Below are 18,397 nucleotides of genomic sequence, written 5' to 3'. Positions count from 1 at the left end.
ATGTTATGTTTTTGAAGTTCTGTTGTTTTTACTCATCACATTTTAACCTATAATTCATCTGGAATTGATTCTCACATATTGTGTGAGATTGAAGTCAAGTTTTCCCCATATTTAAACCCATTTAATCAGCATAGTTTATTGAGACTGTCCTTTTCCTCACTGCTCGGCTGTGAAACTTTTAAAAATAAATCAGGTATCCATGTTTGAAGGTCTGTTTCTAGACCATACTTTTTTTCTATTGGTGTTTCAATGTATTCTTTCACCAATACCACACTGTCTTAAATTACTCTATAATAAATTCTTATATCCACTGTGTGTTAGTTTTCTAATGCTTCGTTATAAGTTACCACAGTTTGCCACAAAACAACACAAATTTATTACCTCAGGTTCCATGGATCAGGAGTCTGGGAATGGGTTAGTTAGGTCCTGTGCTCAGGCATAAGGCCACAACCGAGATATTGCCTGAGACACCTAATCTTAATGGAGGCTCAGAGTCCCCATACACATGTGGCAGAATTCATTTCCCATAAATGAGAATCCATAATAGTTTGCTTCTTCTTAGAGGCCAGTAGGAACTTTTCTCTGATACTTTACCTTCTTTTTTTGAGACAGAGTCTCACTCTTTCACCCAGGCTGGAGTGCAGTGGCGCGATCTCTGCTCACTGCAACCTCTGCCTCCCAGGTTCAAGCGATTCCCGTGCCTCAGCCTCCTGAGTAGTTGGGATTACAGGTGCGTGCCACCATACCCAGCTAATTTTTGTATTTTTAGTAGAGATGGGGTTTCGCCATGTTGGCCAGGCTGGTCTTGAACCCCTGACCTCGTGATCTGCCCGCGTTGGCCTCCCAAAGTGCTGGGATTATAGGCATGAGCCACCATGCCCGGCCACTTTACCTTCTTTTTAAGGACTCACCTGATTGGGTAAGGCCCACCAAGACAATCTTTCTTTTGATCAACTCAAAATAAACTGATTAAGGCATCTTAATTATAACTGCAAAATCCATTTGCCATATAATGTAATATAATCTTTACTGGAGCTACAAATTCTCACACTAACAGGAGGAGATTATATAACAATGTAAGTCATTGAGGCTCATCTTAGAATTCTGACAACCACAATTAGTGTGAGTTCACACATTTTTTTGTTCTTCTCTAAGACTGCCTTGGCCATTCTTGGTGGTTTAAAAAAAAAGTTTTTTTTAGTTTTAAAAATGTTGCCTCCATTTTTATTTATTTATTTTCAAGTGCAGTCTAGCTCTCTCGCCCAGGCTAGAGTGCAGTGGCACAGCCTTAGCTCACTGCAACCTCCACCTCCCAGGTTCAAGTGATTCTCCTGCCCTGGCCTCCCAGATTTGCTGGGATTAACAAGCGTAAGCCATCACTTCGGGCCCTTTGCCTTCATTTTATGATGATGGGAACATTCTTGGTTCTTTGAATTTTTTTTTTTCTTTTTGAGACCTGTCGCCAAGTTGGAGTGCAGTGGCATGATCTCAGCTCACTGCAGCCTCTGCCTTTGGGGTTCAAGCAATTCTGCCTCAGCCTCCCGAGTAGCTGGGACTACAGGTGCGCGCCACCATGCCCAACTAATTTTTGTATTTTTGGTAGAGATGGGGTTTCACCATGTTGGCCAGGCTGGTCTCGAACTCCTGACCTTGTGATCTGCCTGGCTTGGCCTCCCAAAGTGCTGGGATTGCAGGCGTGAGCCACCGCACCAAGCTGGTTCTTTGAATTTCTATATATAAGCTTGAGAATCAACTTGTCAGTTTCCACAAAAATATTTGCTAAGCTTTTGATTGGGATTACCTAGAATTTATAGGCCAATTTAGGGAGAATTGAGAACTTTGTAATATTGAGTTGTCCAATCCATGACTATAATTAGTTCCTTTATTTTTAAAGATATTCTGTTTTTTTAAAGATATTCTTTTGTTTTTCTTGAGAATGCTTTATAATTTTCTGTGTAATTGTCTTAAAAATGATTTGTTAGCTTTATTCTGAGGTTTTTTTTTTTTTTTTTTTTGGAGATGTAGTCTCACTCTGTCACCCAGGCTGGAGTGCAGTGGCACGATCTCGGCTCAATGCAAACTCTGCCTCCCGGGTTCATGCCATTCTCCCACCTCAGCCTCCCAAGTAGCTGGGACTACAGGTGCCTGCCACCACGCCCGGCTAATTTTTGGCATTTTTAGTAGAGACAGGGTTTCACCGTGTTAGCCAAGATGGTTTCGATCTCCTGACCTCATGATCCGCCCACCTTGGCCTCCCAAAGTGCTGGGATTACAGGCGTGAGCCCCCGTGCCCGGCTGGTATTTCTTGTTTTTGATGGCACTATAGGTGGTACTTTGAAACAATTAGTTGCTGGTATATAGAAATCCACTTGATTTTTTTTGTTTGTTTTTTTTTTTTTTTTTTTTGAGCTGGAGTTTTGCTCTTATTGCCCAGGCTGGAATGCAATGGCACAATCTTGGCTCACCACAACCTCCGCCTCCCACGTTCAAGCGATTCTCCTGCCTCAGCCTCTCGAGTAGCTGGGATTACAGGCATGTGCCACCACGTTCAGCTAATTTTGTATTTTTAGTAGAGATGGGGTTTCTCCATGTTGGTCAGGCTGGTCTCGAACTCCTGATCTCAGGTGATCCACCCACTCAGCCTCCCAATGTGCTGGGATTACAGGCGTGAACTACCATGCCCAGCCGAAATCCACTTGATTTTATTTATTTATTTTTTGAGACGGAGTCTCGCTCTGTCATCTGGGCTGGAGTGCAGTGGTGCGATCTCGGCTCACTGCAACCTCCGCCTCCTGGGTTCAAGCGATTCTCCTCCCTCAGCCTCCCAAGTAGCTGGGACCACAGGCTCATGCAACCAAGTCCAGCTAATTTTTTGTATTTTTAATAGAAATGGGGTTTCACCGTGTTAGCCAGGGTGGTCTCCATCTCCTGACCTCATGATCCACCCTCCTGGGCCTCCCAAAGTGCTGGGATTACAGGCGTGAGCCACTGTGCCTGGCCTCCACTTGATTTTTATACATTGATCTTGTATCCAAAAACTTACTGAATTCACTTCTTACTTACAATAATTTGTAGCTTCCCTTGCATGTTCTTCATGCAGAATTATGACATCTGCAGATACTGATAGCTTTATTTAATTTCTTCTAATTCTTATAACTTTTTATATCTTTTCTTGCCTTATTCCAGTCACTTTTACACTCTGACCTATTTTTTCCCCTATTTTCTAGTTCTCAGTGTATGCCATGAACATTTACCAGCTGTTTGTGTTGCTAACCTGGGAATGGTGCTTCTTTCTCTCTCTGCTGGTTTGTGTCTACTTATTGGCTTCCCACTACCCGTAGCAGTCAGTCATCTCTGAGCTAGATGAAACTCCATTGGATTAAAGAAGAAAATATTCAAATGCCTACCTACATATATTATAATCTAAGAAAAAGAGTGAAATTTAATACATAGATTGGCAATATAAGTTTATAATTTATAAATTAACAAAAAGGTTACCCAGGATAGGGCCAGGAGCAGTGGCTCATGCCTGTAATCCCAGCACTTTGGGAGGCCAAGGCGGGCAGATCACCTGAGGTTGGGAGTTTGAGACCAGCCTGACCAACATGGAGAAACCCCATCTCTACTAAAAATACAAACTTAGCTGGGTGTGGTGGCGCATGCCTGTAATCCCAGCTACTCGGGAGGCTGAGGCAGGAGAATTGCTTGAACCCAGGAGGCAGAGGTTGCAGTGAGCCGAGATTGCGCCATTGCACTCCAGCCTGGGCAACAAAAACGAAACTCCATCTTAAAAAAAAAAAAAAAGAGGTTACCCAGGATTGAAAAATGTCCAAATATTTTGGATACCCCTAATTCTATAGGAGCAAGTCCAAAATTACTCAGTGATGTTCCCTGAATACCTCTATAGCTCTTTATCTTATCAGCGTCCCAAACAATACTATTCTATGTGCTTATTGTTACTCCTTTAACTACATATGAGAGCTGTATCCATTCTTATGCTATTGCCTGAGTTCATGAATAACACTCTAGTTGTTTAAGAATTCAAATCTTCACCTCCTCAGTGAAACCCAACCAAATAGCAGGAATAGAACTTTTCTCCCCCTTTGTAAGCTTAGATAACTTTTTACATCTTTTCACTATAGTACCTGCAACATCTTATTGTAGTTATGTGATTATAGGTTTGCCTGTGCTTATCAGACTATATTTTCCCTGAGAACAGTAACATTGTTTTAGTTGTCTTCATATTCCCCCAAAGTAGGAGAATTCTTTGTGACACATAGGCACATGGTGGGACACCAATTACTTATCATGGTGGTGGGGTATATCTATTATGATTTCTTTTTTCCAACCAAGTACAGTGCAAAAGTAGACATCCTATAACACGTTTTTGGATTAACTGTGAATAGTGAACATTATAATAATTCTCTTACAGCGTTTATGTCTTTAAATTTTGATTGCTTAAATTTGAATGGAATGTACTGTTTCAGGGATCCTTGTCATTTGAAGATGTGACTGTGGGCTTCACCCAGGAGGAGTGGCAGCATCTGGCCCCTGCTCAGATGACCCTGTACAGGGATGTGATGCTAGAGAACTACAGCCACCTCGTCTCAGTGGGTAGGTAGGAACTGTTTTTCATGTAGACTCCTAGTGTGTACATATTTTCTTGGTTGCTGAAACTTGTGGAAGTTTTGTTAAGGTTAATTAAACTAAACTTGATATTCAGAGTATTAAGCAGAAGAACTGTTTGGGGTGCTGTAAAGAATGTTGTTGTTTTCTTACTTTTTCCACACATGGTTGAAATTGGCTTTTGAAGTTTCATTTTCTCCCTCTTTCAGAGGCCCTAAAGTCCATTATCCTCACCTAGTTTCCATGTCATTTCCCATTCACAGGATATTGCGTCCCTAAACCAGAAGTGATCTTCAAATTGGAACAAGGAGAGCAGCCATAGATATTAGAGGAAGAGCCCCCAGGCCAGAGATACCCAGGTGAATTGGCATGTATTAAGCAGAAGGATGCCAGTGACATGGTATGAATTATTTTAATTATCAAGAATTTGCATGGCCAGGCACAGTGGCTCAATGCCTGTAATCCCAGCACTTTGGGAGGCCAAGATGGGCAGATCACCTGAGGTCAGAGTTTGAGACCAGCCTGGCCAACATGGTGAAACCCCATGTCTACAAAAATACAAAAATTAGCCGGGCATGATGGCAGGTGCCTGTAATCCCAGCTACTTGGGAGGCAGAGGCAGGAGACTCACTTGAACCAGGAAGGTGAAGGTTGCAGTGACCTGAGATTGCACCACTGTATTCCAGCCTGGGCGACAGAGTGAGACTCTGTCTCAAAAAAAAAAAAAAAAAAAAAAAAGAGTTTGCTCGTATGTTCATTCCTACTGTGTGTCACTCAAGTTTTAGGTGCTGGAAATAGAGTAGTGAACTGAATTTTATCCATGATCTCATGGAGCTTACCTTCTGATTGGGAGAAAAAGATAAGGATCAAAAATGGCAGCACTACCACACAGGCGTAGATATGCCAAGTGGTCATGTAAAATAGTAAGGAAATTAAAGAAGGTTAAGAATGATGGAGTGTTAAACTTTAGAAAGGTAGGCTTTTGGATGCTGTGAACTTGAATGATATGAGGGTGGGAGTTGGGGGTAGTCTTGATAGCAGGGAAAGCATCAAGTGCAGGGCACTGAGGCAGGAGTGCACGTGTGGTCTTTGAGGACACACAAATATCAGTGTGGATTGAAAAGAATGAATGAGGCAAGAGTGGTATGAGTTGATGTTGGAGAGGTAATGGGAGCCCAAATTATGTAGGGCCATATGGCCATGATAAGGACTATGATTTTATTTTGAGTAAAATGAGAAGCTATTGACCCAATAAGGAACATTTTCTGATTTGTCTTTTAAATGAATATCTCTGGCTGGTAAGCAAAGAAAATACTATTGGGGACAGAGGGATGAAAGCAGGAGCATGAGTCAGGAGAGTATTTCCATCTGCAAAAAAGGCAATAGTAGCTTACACTTTGGAGTGGTGGTGATTATTAAAAGTGAATAGTAGCTTACACTTTGGAGTGGTGGTGATTATTAAAAGTGAATAGTAGCTTACACTTTGGAGTGGTGGTGATTATTAAAAGTGATTGGCTTTTGGCTGGGCACAGTGGCTCACGCCTGTGATCCCAGCACTTTTGGAGGCTGAGGTGGGCAGATCACCTGAGGTCAGGAGTTCAAGACCAGCCTGGCTAACATGGTGAAACCCCGTCTCTACTAAAAATACAAAAATTAGCCAGGCGTGGTGGCATGCACCTGTAATCCCAGCCATCCAGGAGGCTGTGGCAGGAGAATTGCTGGAACCCGAGAGGCAGAGGCTGAGGTGAGCCGAGATTGCGTCACTGCACTCCAGCCTAGGTCACAGAACAAGACTCTGTCTCAAAAAAAATTAAAAAGTGGTTGGCTTTTCAATATGTTTTGAATGTGGGACCTGTAACATTTGCTATTGAGTGGGATATGGAACATGAAAGAAAGAAAGGAGTCAAGAGTGACTCTAAAGATTTCACCCAGAGCAGTTGGATAAGTGGGTACCAGTTGGGGGATATTGAGGAGAAACAGTTTTGGAGGGATTGTTACGTGTTTAGTTTGCATACATAAAATTTCAGGTGATTATAAAATATCCAGGTTTACATGGCGAATAAGCATTTGGGCATATAAGCAGGTAGCTTGGGTCAAGTCCAAGAGGAAGATATTTATTTGGAAATTATCAGCTTATGGCAGTAGTTAACAGTTTTTAAGTTTAGTATTTAAAGCTGATGGATTAGATAACCTCTCTTTTGGGGTAGGACTGGAGGCTGTCCCCTGGGTCATTAGCTTTCAGAAGTCATGAAAGTGAGGAGACTGAGCAAAGAAGAAAGAAAAAGCAGTTTGGGGATGAGTGGAAAACAAAGAATGTAGTATCCTGCAGCGAAGTGAAGACAGTGTTTCATGGAGAAAGTGAGCTTCTCTGAAGCAGGATGTGTAAAGTCAGCATTTTCTCTGTCTGTCTACAGATCATCCAGAAGCAATAAGGAAAAAGAGCAACACAACTTTATCTCATGACAATAGAGGATATCTGAAACCCCAAATCAATACAAGTGGAAATGCTGCCAGAATCACTGAAAAATTAAGGAGGTCTATATGTACCAGCAGATGAAAAGAAACAAAAACATTTCTGGTGCTTGAAGGAACTGGTAATATACTTGACAGAGATAAAGTACATACTCTGAGGTGCAAAGCTTAAATCTCTCTTGGAATAACATCAGTGCTGTGCACAGGACAGCTGGAGCTCCTTTGAATGCAGTTTGGTTCTGTGAAGCTGATGTAGGGTTACGTATGGAAACAGACACACAAGTCATATTTTTCTGTGACAATGCAAGAGATGAGACTTTCCATTTCAGAAAAAAAATGTTACAGACACCTGTATGTGGGGAAATAAACTTACATGCTATCTTAGCTTGTATTCCTACAAACAATTTGAAATAAAAATTTACTCAATAACTATTGGTCAGGATGGGCAGACCTACTGCAGAAGTGAGGAAATGGGGAATAAGGCTGGTTAGGACGAAGAGAAAGTACAAGAGGGTGATAACAGAGCAAGCCATTACTAAGGCTACTCTGGCAAGAAAGGAGCGACAATCTGGGTTGATGCATAAACTGAGTTTGGTGTATGTGCAAAACACTTGTTCATAAGAAGCTCTCTTGTTAGGTTAAGACATGGCTCTGTTCCCTTTACCTAGTAAAACTGATGCAGTGTAAAAGCTCATGTCCTTTGAAGCTGAGTAATCCAAAAGGAACCAGCATAAAATGCCCCACAAAACTACTGCAAGAAAAAAGAGGTGAAAAAGATTAGAAAAAAAAAGTAGGTGATGAAATGTCACCTGATCAAAGTGGACATAAAGTAGATAAATAATTGGGCCAAATAATAAACCATGAATTTCAAAAAGGACTAATTGAATTGATTACCTGCATGATATGAGAGTTCAAGAAGGATGTTAAGGCAACAGTATAATGTTTTAATTCATTTAATAAAATGCATTCTGGGATGTCAGGCTGAGAAAAGAATTGGAAGAGAAAATAAGAACCACAGTAAAGAAAGCAAATTGGGGCCAGGGACGGTGGCTCACACCTGTAATCCCTGCACTTTGGGAGGCCAAGGCCAGTGGATCTCTTGAGGTCAGGAGTTTGAGACAGGCCTGGCCAACATAGTGAAACCCCATCTCTACTAAAAATACAAAAAATTAGCCGGGAATGGTGGCACACCTGTAATCCCAGTTACTTAGGAGGCTGAGGCAGGAGAATAACTTGAACCCAGCAGGCAGAGGCTGCAGTGAGTCAAGATCACACCACTGCACTCTAGCCTGGGCAACAGAATGAAACTCCATCTCAAAAAAAATAAAAGCAAATTGGAGGATTCCCAAAGAATAGGCATTGCTGAAATATAGATTAGAAATAAATGTGGAAAGCCTTTCAAGCAAGAAGAAACTGAAGTAAATAAAAGGTGAATATTGCATAAAGAAGATAATATAAAAGATATTTCACATGTATGCTATTACATACAGTTGATTCCCCAAAGTAGAAAATGAAATAAATAGAACCAATATTGAAAATATTCCAATAACACTTTTTGGGGAAAAGAAGATACAATTGAATCTACATAAAAAGACAAACCATCCCTCAGGAAGGCAGACCAACAATGATCAACATCGTGATATATTCCTAATAATATTACTAGATTTCAAAGATAAAGAATCATTTTGACAGCCAGTCAATATAAGAAAAAAGTCCAGCTGATCTCAGCCTTTTCCATAACAAAGTTTGCTAAACAAAACTGATAAAAGTCTGCAGAGCAATTGCTACAAAATCATTAGGGTAGGTCAAATTAAGAACTTTATACCAGGTTAAAGAGCGATTCTTTAACAAAAAAGAGGAAACCTTTTTTTGAATAGGCAAGAATTCTGGGCCCTTTCTCCCTAAGACCTTTTATTAGAGGATGAATATCAGATAACCAAGAAGTAACACAAAAAGCATGGTAAAAATATTGGTGGTAGCCTCTGAATTTAATTGAGGAACTAATTCTAAAGCAAATGTGAGAATGTGTTATTGAAAACCTGGGCGTTATAGACTGTATTTAATTTGATTAAGTGGAGGCTAAAAACAAGTGGGAAGAATGACAGTATTCTAATAAAGTGAATTATGTTAAAATGCAGTGTATACATTCCTAAGAATCGCTGCTCTTTGCAAATGAGTACAATAAAAATCATAGGACTAATGGGAAAATGAGGTCAAGGTCTAACACTCAAAAACTTTCTGTGTCAGTGATACACAACAGTGAAGTCTTCAGTTGCAATTTTGGATTGAATTTCTCCTTTTGATTATTTTGGTTTTTGCTTTATGAATTTTGGAGCATTATTAAGTTGTACATATTAGGATCCTTATGTCCACTTCATGAATTAACCACTTAATAATTATGTAATATCTCTCTTTATACCTAATAATACTCTTTGTTCTAAACACTACTTTGATATTAATTTAGCTCTTCCAGTTGTCTTTTAATTTTGTTTACCTTTTTCCATACTTTTAATCTGTTTATATTTAAAGTGAATTTCTTTTTTTTTTTTTCTTGAGATGGAGTCTTGCTCTCTCACCCAGGCTGGAGTGCAATGGCGCAATCTCGGCTCACTGCAACCTCCGCCTCCTGGGTTCAAGCGATTCTCCTGCCTTAGCCTCCCGAGTAGCTGGGATTACAGGCACGTGCCACCACACCTGGCTAATTTTTTGTATTTTTGGTAGAGACGAGGTTTCACCATGTTGGCCAGGCTGGTCTCCAACTCCTGACCTTGTGATCTGCCTACTTTGGCCTCCCAGAGTGCTGGGATTACAGGCATGAGCCACTGCACCCAGCCATGAATTTCTTAAAATAGCATGTGGTTGGATGTTGCTTTTATAATTCATGTGAAAACTTCTTTTTTTTTTTTGGGACAGTGTCTCACTCTGTTGCCTGGGCTGGAATGCAGTGGCACGATCTCAGCTCACTGCAGCTTCCGCCTCCCGGGTTCAAGCTATTTCCAGCTAAATTTTGTACTTTTAGTAGAGACACGATTTCACCATGTTGACCAGGCTGGTCTCGAGCTCCTGACCTCAAGTGATCTGCCTGCCTCGGTCTTCCAAAGTGCTAGGATTACAGGCTTGAGCCACCGCACCCAGTCTTACTTCTACTTCTTAATTGTGATATTTCAACCACATATATTTAATACAATTTTTTAATGTTTGGATTCATATTATTTTGCTGAGTGTTTCCTCCTTGCTCACTTGTTCTTTTTCCTTTTTTTCCTCGTTTTCTCTCATTTGGATTGATAATTTTTATTTTGTTTTATCTCCACTGAATTCTTGTTAGTATTTCAGGTTGAGCATCCCTAATCTGAAAATCTGATATCTGAAATGCTCAAAAACCCAGAACTTTTTGAGTGCCAACAGGACACCACAAGTGGAAAGTTCCACACCTTATGTGATGGGGCACAAAGTGTAGGGGCACAACACATAGTTTATTCAGTGTCCCTAAGGGAAAAAGACTCTCTCAACCCCCTTTAGCCGTGATATATCTTTGTATACATGCATAGTATATTAGTCCTCGCATTGCTATATGCATTCTCGCATTGCTATAAAGAACTACCTGAGACTGGGTAATTTATAAAGGGAAGAGTTTTAATTGGCTCACAGTTCTGCAGGCTGTATAGGAAACATAACTTGGAGGCCTCAGGAAAGTTACACTCATAGTGGAAGGAGAAGGGCAAACAAGCACGTCTTATGTGGCCGGAGCAGGAAGAAGAGAGAGAGGTGGGAGGTGCCACACACATTTAAACAACTGCATTTCTTGAGACCTGTGTCACGAGAACAGCACCAAAGGGGGGAAATCCGCCCCCATGATGCAATCACCTCCCACCAGGCCCACCTCCAGCATTGGGGATTGCAATCCGACATGAGATTTGGGCAGGGACACGAATCCAAACCATATCACCTAGATTCCCTCACACAAGTACTCCCTCAAAGGACAATATACAAATATTCCAAAATCTGAAAAAATAAAAAATCCAGAAACACCCGGAATCCAAAACACTTCTGGTCTCAAGCATTTCAGGTAAGGGATACTCAGCCTGTACTTCTTTCTTAATTTTTCTTTTAAGTGATTGCCCCATGATATACAATAAGCATTATCAGTTTATCACAGTCTCCTTTCAAGTGATATTATACTATTTCACATATAACATTAGAATCTTACAACAATGTAAGATTTAAGATTTGATACAGCTCCATTCCGTCCTCCCTTTTTTTCTTTTTTGTTTTTTTGATACAGTTTTGATCTGTTGCCCAGGCTAGAGTGCAGTCACACAATCACGGCTCAACTTCCCGGGCTCAGGTGATCCTCCCACCTCAGCCTCCTGAGTAGTTTGAACTACAGGACATACCACTATGTCTGTCTAGTTGTTTTGTATTTTTAGTAGTGACGAGCTCTCACCATGTTGCCCAGGCTGGTTTTGAGTTCCTGGGCTAAAGTCTTCCTCCCTTTGTATGTGATATTGTAGACATATGTTTTTACTTAGAGACCCCACAATGTATCAGTAGTATTTTTGCTCTATAAAGCCAGTCGTCTTTTATAATGATTTAAAAGTCTTTTATATTTGCCCCCGATTTTGAAAACATTTTAGGCATTCTTAATATCTTTGTGTATCTTCCTCCTTTTGTGTAAATAACTTCCTTTAGTATTTCATAAAGCAAAGCTCTGTTGGCAGTGAATTTTCTGAGCTTTTGTTTGTCTAAAAAAAACTATCTTTGTTTGTAAGATTTTTTTTTCTCTGGGTATAGAATTCTAGGTTGACATTTTTTTCTCCATACTTTAAATATTTCATTCTGTTGTCTTCTGACTTAGATATTATTTCCTGCTGTAATTTAAAAATCTTTGTTTTTCTGCATTTAATATCCTGTTTTCTCTGGCTACCTTAAAGATTTTCTTTTTATCCTTGGTTTTTAGCTGTTTGGCTATGATATTTATAGATTTTGCCTTTTGTGTGTGTGTGTGGTATTTTTCTTTCTTGCTGTTCTCTCACTTTTCACAACTGTGGTTTGATGTTTTTCATCTTTTTTCCCTGGGTCTCCAGTTGCTTGTATATGTCTGTTATCCCATAGTTCTTAGATATTTTGCATTAGGAGAATTTTCTGCATGCTTCTCTGTGTCAGCTGTTAGCTATCCCTCCAAGCCTGTGTCTCCCTGCTCTTGCCCCTCTGCCAGCAATAGGCTGCTGCTCCCTGTTACCCTATGCCATGCTTGTGGTGGCGGCAAGGGTGTTCTCTGTTGTTCTAACACAGCCTTAGTCATAGGCAGGCCCTGTGTGCCTGGGCCTCAGCATGGGGGCTTTCACCATGTACAGTTAGCCCTCTGTATCTGCAGGTGTGGCAGGGCTAACTGTGCGACTTGACCATCTGTGGATTTTGGTATCTGAGGGAAGTTCTGGAAACAATCCCCTGCAGAGCCTGAGGTATAACTGTACCTGCTTCTTCTTCAGTGTTATGAGACCTCTATTTTTCTGTCAGTAAAGGATCCTTGGCCCAATGTAGTTCTGCACTCCTGCTGTAGGGATAGAGGGCTTTTTTGCACCCTTATTCTCCTATACTCTCACACTAGGGGATCCAGACTCTAGGCCGTCACCTCAGGTTGGTAGCTTGCTTTAAGGAAAGGAAAATAATTCCTCTCAAGGATAAGCATCCCCAATATTCTCACTTACAGTTAAACAAAACATGAGCTTAAAACCAAAACCTGACAAAATAAGTCATTTGTGAGAGTAAACAGAAATAATGGAAAATATATTTTCAAACACCCATTAATTAAGACCATGGATGTATTAGTAATTATAAAACAACCATGTAAGACACATTCAGAGTAGTAAAAGAGGAAATAAAAGGAGTAAGGAAGAAGGAATGTCTGTCAGCACAGATTACTGAACACTACATTTAACATTTAAAAAGAATTAAAATTGGATTGATCCTGCAATAAATTATAAAAACCATACCTTTTGCATATTTTTTTAGTAAAATTCTAATAGAAAATACAGGAAGAGAGAAAATGAACCCTAAAAGAATGCTTGAGATGGGAGTATTGGTAAATAAGTGACAGGAATTTAGGAAACATAGGTAAATCTAAATTATGTTTGTATAAAATAATAATGATACTTAATTTGTAGTGCTAAAAAAGACACAATTATATAATAAACAATAGTTGCATATAAATGAGGTGGGGATAATCAAATTTTGTTTCAAAATCCTTCTGTAATTCAGAAAAGAGATTTACGATATTAACTCACTTTGGTATGTGGCATATAATGGATATTGTATCATTAGTTAACTAACTCTGGATCTTGATGAATGAGAAAGCTTGGTAAAATTTAATGGGAAGCCAACCATTGAGAAACTGGTATAGTATAACTTCCAAAGATGTAAAGAAGAAAAAATGGGAAAATATCAAAAAAAAAAAAGTACAAAAAGAAGAAAGGTACAGTGGATGTCATAGTAAAACTCTGACAAATACAAGATACAAACTAACATTTAGGAGACAACTTGATATGTTTTCAGTAATCACCATAAATTACCTGTTGAAAAACAATAAAATTGAATCTTCAAAAAATAATAATAAGCTCTTGCTATATCCATGATACAAAGTTTTGGTCTGATGACCTTCCCCTTTCTATTTCCAGTGCCTTTGGCCACTCACACAGTGTTTTACCTGCGGTCAGGAGTCTGGGAGGATGTTCTGATACCCTGCAAATTGGCAAGAACTGAAACTGAAATCATTACTGACAAATCATAAATCTTCCTCACTTATCTTATTTGTTACATTCTATAAGCCTGCTGCTCTCACAAATGACCCTCATAATGTTATTTTACTTTTGTCTTTCCGTCATCCTTTCTTAATGATGTTAAGTAACTGTCTGTTATTGGGATGGGTGTGGTGGCTCACGCCTGTAGTCCCAGCACTTTGGGAGGCCGAGGTGGGTGGATCACTTGAGGTCAGGAGTTCGATACCAGCCTGGCCAACATGGTGAAACCCCATCTCTACCAAAAATATAAAAAATTAGCCGGGTGTGGTAACACATGCCTGTAATCCCAGCTAATCAGGAGGCTGATGCAGGAGAATCACTTGAACTTGGGAGATGGAGGTTGCAGTGAGCTGAGATCATGCCACTGCACTCCAGCCTGGGTGACAGAGCAAAACTCCATCTCAAAAAAAGGCCAGGCACAGTGGCTCGCACCTGTAATCCCATCACTTTCGGAGGCTGAGGGGGGTGGATCATCTGAGGTCAGCAGTTCAAGACCCACCGGGCCAACATGGTGAAACCGTGTCTCTACTAAAATACAAAAATTAGCTGGGCAAGGTGGTGGGTGCCTGTAATCCCAGCTGCTTGGGAGGCTGAGGCAGGATAATCGCTTGAACCCAGGAAGCAGAGGTTGCAGTGAGCTAAGATCACGCCACTGCACTCCAGCATGGGTGACAGAGCCAGACTCCATCTCAAAACAAAACAAAACATATCTATTACTATTTTACTTTTGTAAACTGTCTTCTAAATATTTTTATATTTTATATTTTCACTTTTCACTCATACCACCTGAAACACTAACCATTACAACCCCTACCTTGTGGGTTCAAGTGGTAGAAGAACACCATTTAAAACTTGATATGTTTCATACAAATAAAACCATTCCTATGACATTTTTCTTCTCTTTTTTTCTTTTTCTTTTTTTTCCTTTTGAGACAGAGTTTTGCTCTTGTTGCCCAGGCTGGAGTGCAATGGTGTGATCTCAGCTCACCGCAGCCTCCACTTCCTGGGTTCAAGCGATTCTCCTGTCCAGCCTCCCTAGTAGCTGGGATTACAGGCATGTGCCACCATACCCAGCTAATTTTGCATTTTTAGTAGAGACGGGGTTTCTTTGTGTTGGTCAGGCTGGTCTTGAACTCCCAACCTCAGGTGATCCTCCCTCCTGGGCTTCCCGAAGTGCTGAGATTACAGGTGTGAGCCACCACGCCTGGCCTCCTCTGCTATTTTTCTAGAACACTGTTAACTACTAGTTTTCCTTGCCCCTCTCATTCTCTGCATGTCCCATTTCTAGATTAGCCATTTTTATATTTATATTATTTATTTTATATATTTTAGTATCATTTTTATATCTAATGTTTTATGTCATTATTTGTGTCTATTCTATATTCACTGTGCTTTATGGTTATTTGTAACCTCTGTGTTGTTTCAAAGTACGTATTTGTAAATTGCCCATTGTGTGTTCTAAATTTCCACCCTACTTTCCACATTATAAGGTTTCATGTTTATTTTCTTCTAGCCAAAGGGCTGGAGGAGATTAACACTTTTTGGATTACTTTATTCCAGGAAACTAAGTCAACTATATATAAAAGCATGTATGTATGTAAGTGTAATTTCATCACAAATATCACAAGACTCATAAGTTGTGGTTATTTTTTCTTATTTCTAGAAGTCTGCAAAGTGGATGATCAACTAGAGCACTGTCAGGAAATCCAGGACAGACATATCTGGCAAGCTTCATATATCAACAACAGAACACTGACTATAGAGAGAGGTAACATAGTAGGAAAAGTGTTTGATTTCAGCATAGACCCACTTCCTTCCATAAAAATACCTTGTAAATGTGACTTATGTGGTATGAGTTTGCAATACATTTCAGATTTATTTAATAGTAAGAAAAACTATTTAAGAAAGATGCCTCATGACCTCAGTGCATATGGAAAACTATTCCTCAATAGTAACCATGAAAAAACTCATATGGAAGAGAAACCTTATGAGTTTATTCAAAATGGAAAATGTCTCAGTCATAAGGAGGACTTCATTTCATATCTGAGAATTCAAAATTTAGAGCAATCTTTTGAATATAAGGAATGTGAAAAGGATTTCTATGGAAAGGCAGTTTTCATTACATATAAGCAAGCTTACACAGGAGTGAGTCCTTGTGTACACAATGAATGTAATAAAGTGTTCTGTAATAATTCAACTCTCATGGTCCATAAAATGTCAGAAAAAAGAGAAAACTTTTATGAGTTTAATGAATATGAAAAAACCTTTGAGAAGTCCCCTTTCTTGAAACATAGAGTTCATTTGGAGGTGAAACACTATAAACATATTGAAAGTGTAGGAATTTTAACAGATCAAGCTTTCCTAACACAAGAGAGAAAATATTTGAAAGTAACAAATCAGGGGAAGCTTTGTGCGAGAAGTCAGTACTTAATGTAACTCAGAGAACACAGAGGAGAGGAAGTCTGTGGATGTGAGCCATGTGGAAAACCATTCTATGAAAAGTCAAAGCTAACCAAACATCAAAGAATCCATACAGGGGAGAAACCCTATGAATGTAATAAATGTGAAAAATGCTTTTCTAGGAAATCTCTCCTCACTCTACATCAGAGAGTCCACACAGGAGAGAAACCCTATGTAAGGAATGTGGGAAATGCTTTTCTAGGAATTCACACCTCATAATACATCAGAGAACTCACATAGGAGAGAAACCCTGTGAATGCAAGGAATGTAGAAAAAGCTTCTATCATAAGTCATATCTTACAGTACATCAGAGAATTCACACAGGGGAGAAACCCTATGAATGCAATCAATGTGGAAAAACCTTCATAAGCAACTCTGTTCTCAAAATACATCGTAAAACACATACAGGTGAGAAACCCTATGAATGTAATGAATGTGGGAAATCTTTCTCTAGGAGTTCATATCTTACAATACATCAGAGAACTCACCCAGGCGAGAAACCCTATGAATGTAAGGTATGTAGCAAAACCTTTTGCCACAAGTCTGATGTCACTAAACATCAGAAGACTCACCTAGGGGGAAAACCCTATGAATGTACTCAGTGTGGGAAAACTTTTAGTCGTAACTCAGACCTAAAAGTACATCAGAGAACACATGCAAAGGAGAAACCCTATGAATATACTGAGTGTGGGAAATCCTTCTCTGAGAAATCAGTCCTCACAGTACATCAGAGAATACACACAGGGGAAAAACCTTATAAATGTAATGCATGTGGAAAAACCTTCTACAATAAATCAGACCTAACCAAACATCAGAGAACACACACAGGTGAGAAGCGCTGTGAATGTAAGGAATGTGGGAAATTCTTCTCTAGGAATTCATACCTTACAATACACCAGAGAATGCATACAGGAGACAAACCCTATGTGTGTAAAAAATGTGGGAAAACCTTCTACCATAAGGCAGACTATATAGTACATAAGAGAACACACAGAGGGGAGAAATCTTATTACTGTAATAAATGTGGGAAAACCTTTATTTGCAACTCAGTCCTCAAATCACATCAGAGAACACACACAGGGGAGAAGCCCTATGGATGTAATGAGTGTGGGAAGTCCTTCTCTGAGAAATCAGTCCTTACTGTACATCAGAGAATACACACGGGGAAAAACCTTATAAATGTAATGAATGCGGGAAGTCCTTCTATCATAAGTCAGATCTCACTAAACATTAGAGAACACATACAGGAGAGAAACCCTATGAATGTAATCAGTGTGGGAAAAGCTTCAGTTGCAGCTCAGGCCTCAAAGTACATCAGAGAAGTACAAGGGAGAAACCCTATGAATGTAACCAGGGTGGGAAACCCTCTGAGAAATCAAGTCTCATAGCACATCCAAGGATACACATGGGAAAAAGCTTACAAATGTAGAAATGAGAGAAATCTTTCTCAAGCAATTCATACCTGAAAATATGTACGAGAAATCAAATAGGACATGACCCCTGTGAATGTAAAGAATTTGGCAAACCTTTTACCATAAGTCATCTTCCAAAGTAAATAAGAGAATAGCGGGGGAGGAGCCAAGATGGCCGAATAGGAACAGCTCTGGTCTACAGCTCCCAGCGTGAGTGACGCAGAAGACGGGTGATTTCTGCATTTCCATCTGAGGTACTGGGTTCATCTCACTACGGAGTGCCAGACAGTGGGCGCAGGTCAGTGGGTGCATGCACCGTGCATGAGCTGAAGCAGGGCAAGGCATTGCCTCACTTGGGAAGCGCAAGGGGTCAGGGAGTTCCCTTTCTGAGTCAAAGAAAGGGGTGACGGACGGCACTTGGAAAATCGGGTCACTCCCACCCGAATACTGTGCTTTTCCAACGGGCTTAAAAAACAGCGGACCACGAGATTATATCCTGCACCTGGCTCGGAGGGTCCTACGCCCATGGAGTCTCGCTGATTGCTAGCACAGCAGTCTGAGATCAAACTGCAAGGCGGCAGCGAGGCTGGGGGAGGGGCGCCCGCCATTGCCCAGGCTTGATTAGGTAAA

General features: G+C 40.2%; 1 long non-coding RNA gene across 2 annotated transcripts in view; it reads left to right on the top strand.

Annotated features, from left to right (window-relative positions):
- LOC101128517 (uncharacterized) overlaps positions 1 to 9,228 on the top strand; it is a 30,287-nt gene extending 21,059 nt beyond the window's left edge. The window contains exons 4-6 of one of the 2 annotated variants that reach the window (XR_002007663.3): positions 4,488 to 4,614; positions 4,890 to 4,985; positions 7,041 to 9,228. This is a non-coding gene — a long non-coding RNA (uncharacterized lncRNA). Of the gene's footprint in view, positions 1 to 4,487; positions 4,615 to 4,889; positions 5,027 to 7,040 lie in introns of both variants that reach the window. The other variant, XR_010135234.1, reaches the window with a different exon arrangement.
- Positions 9,229 to 18,397: the final 9,169 nt, after the last annotated feature.

The sequence above is a fragment of the Gorilla gorilla genome, chromosome 8, assembly GCF_029281585.2.
Source record: "Gorilla gorilla gorilla isolate KB3781 chromosome 8, NHGRI_mGorGor1-v2.1_pri, whole genome shotgun sequence".
NCBI lineage: Eukaryota > Metazoa > Chordata > Mammalia > Primates > Hominidae > Gorilla > Gorilla gorilla.
Note: the sequence above shows the minus strand (reverse complement) of the source record. Positions and strands in the feature narration are given on the sequence as shown.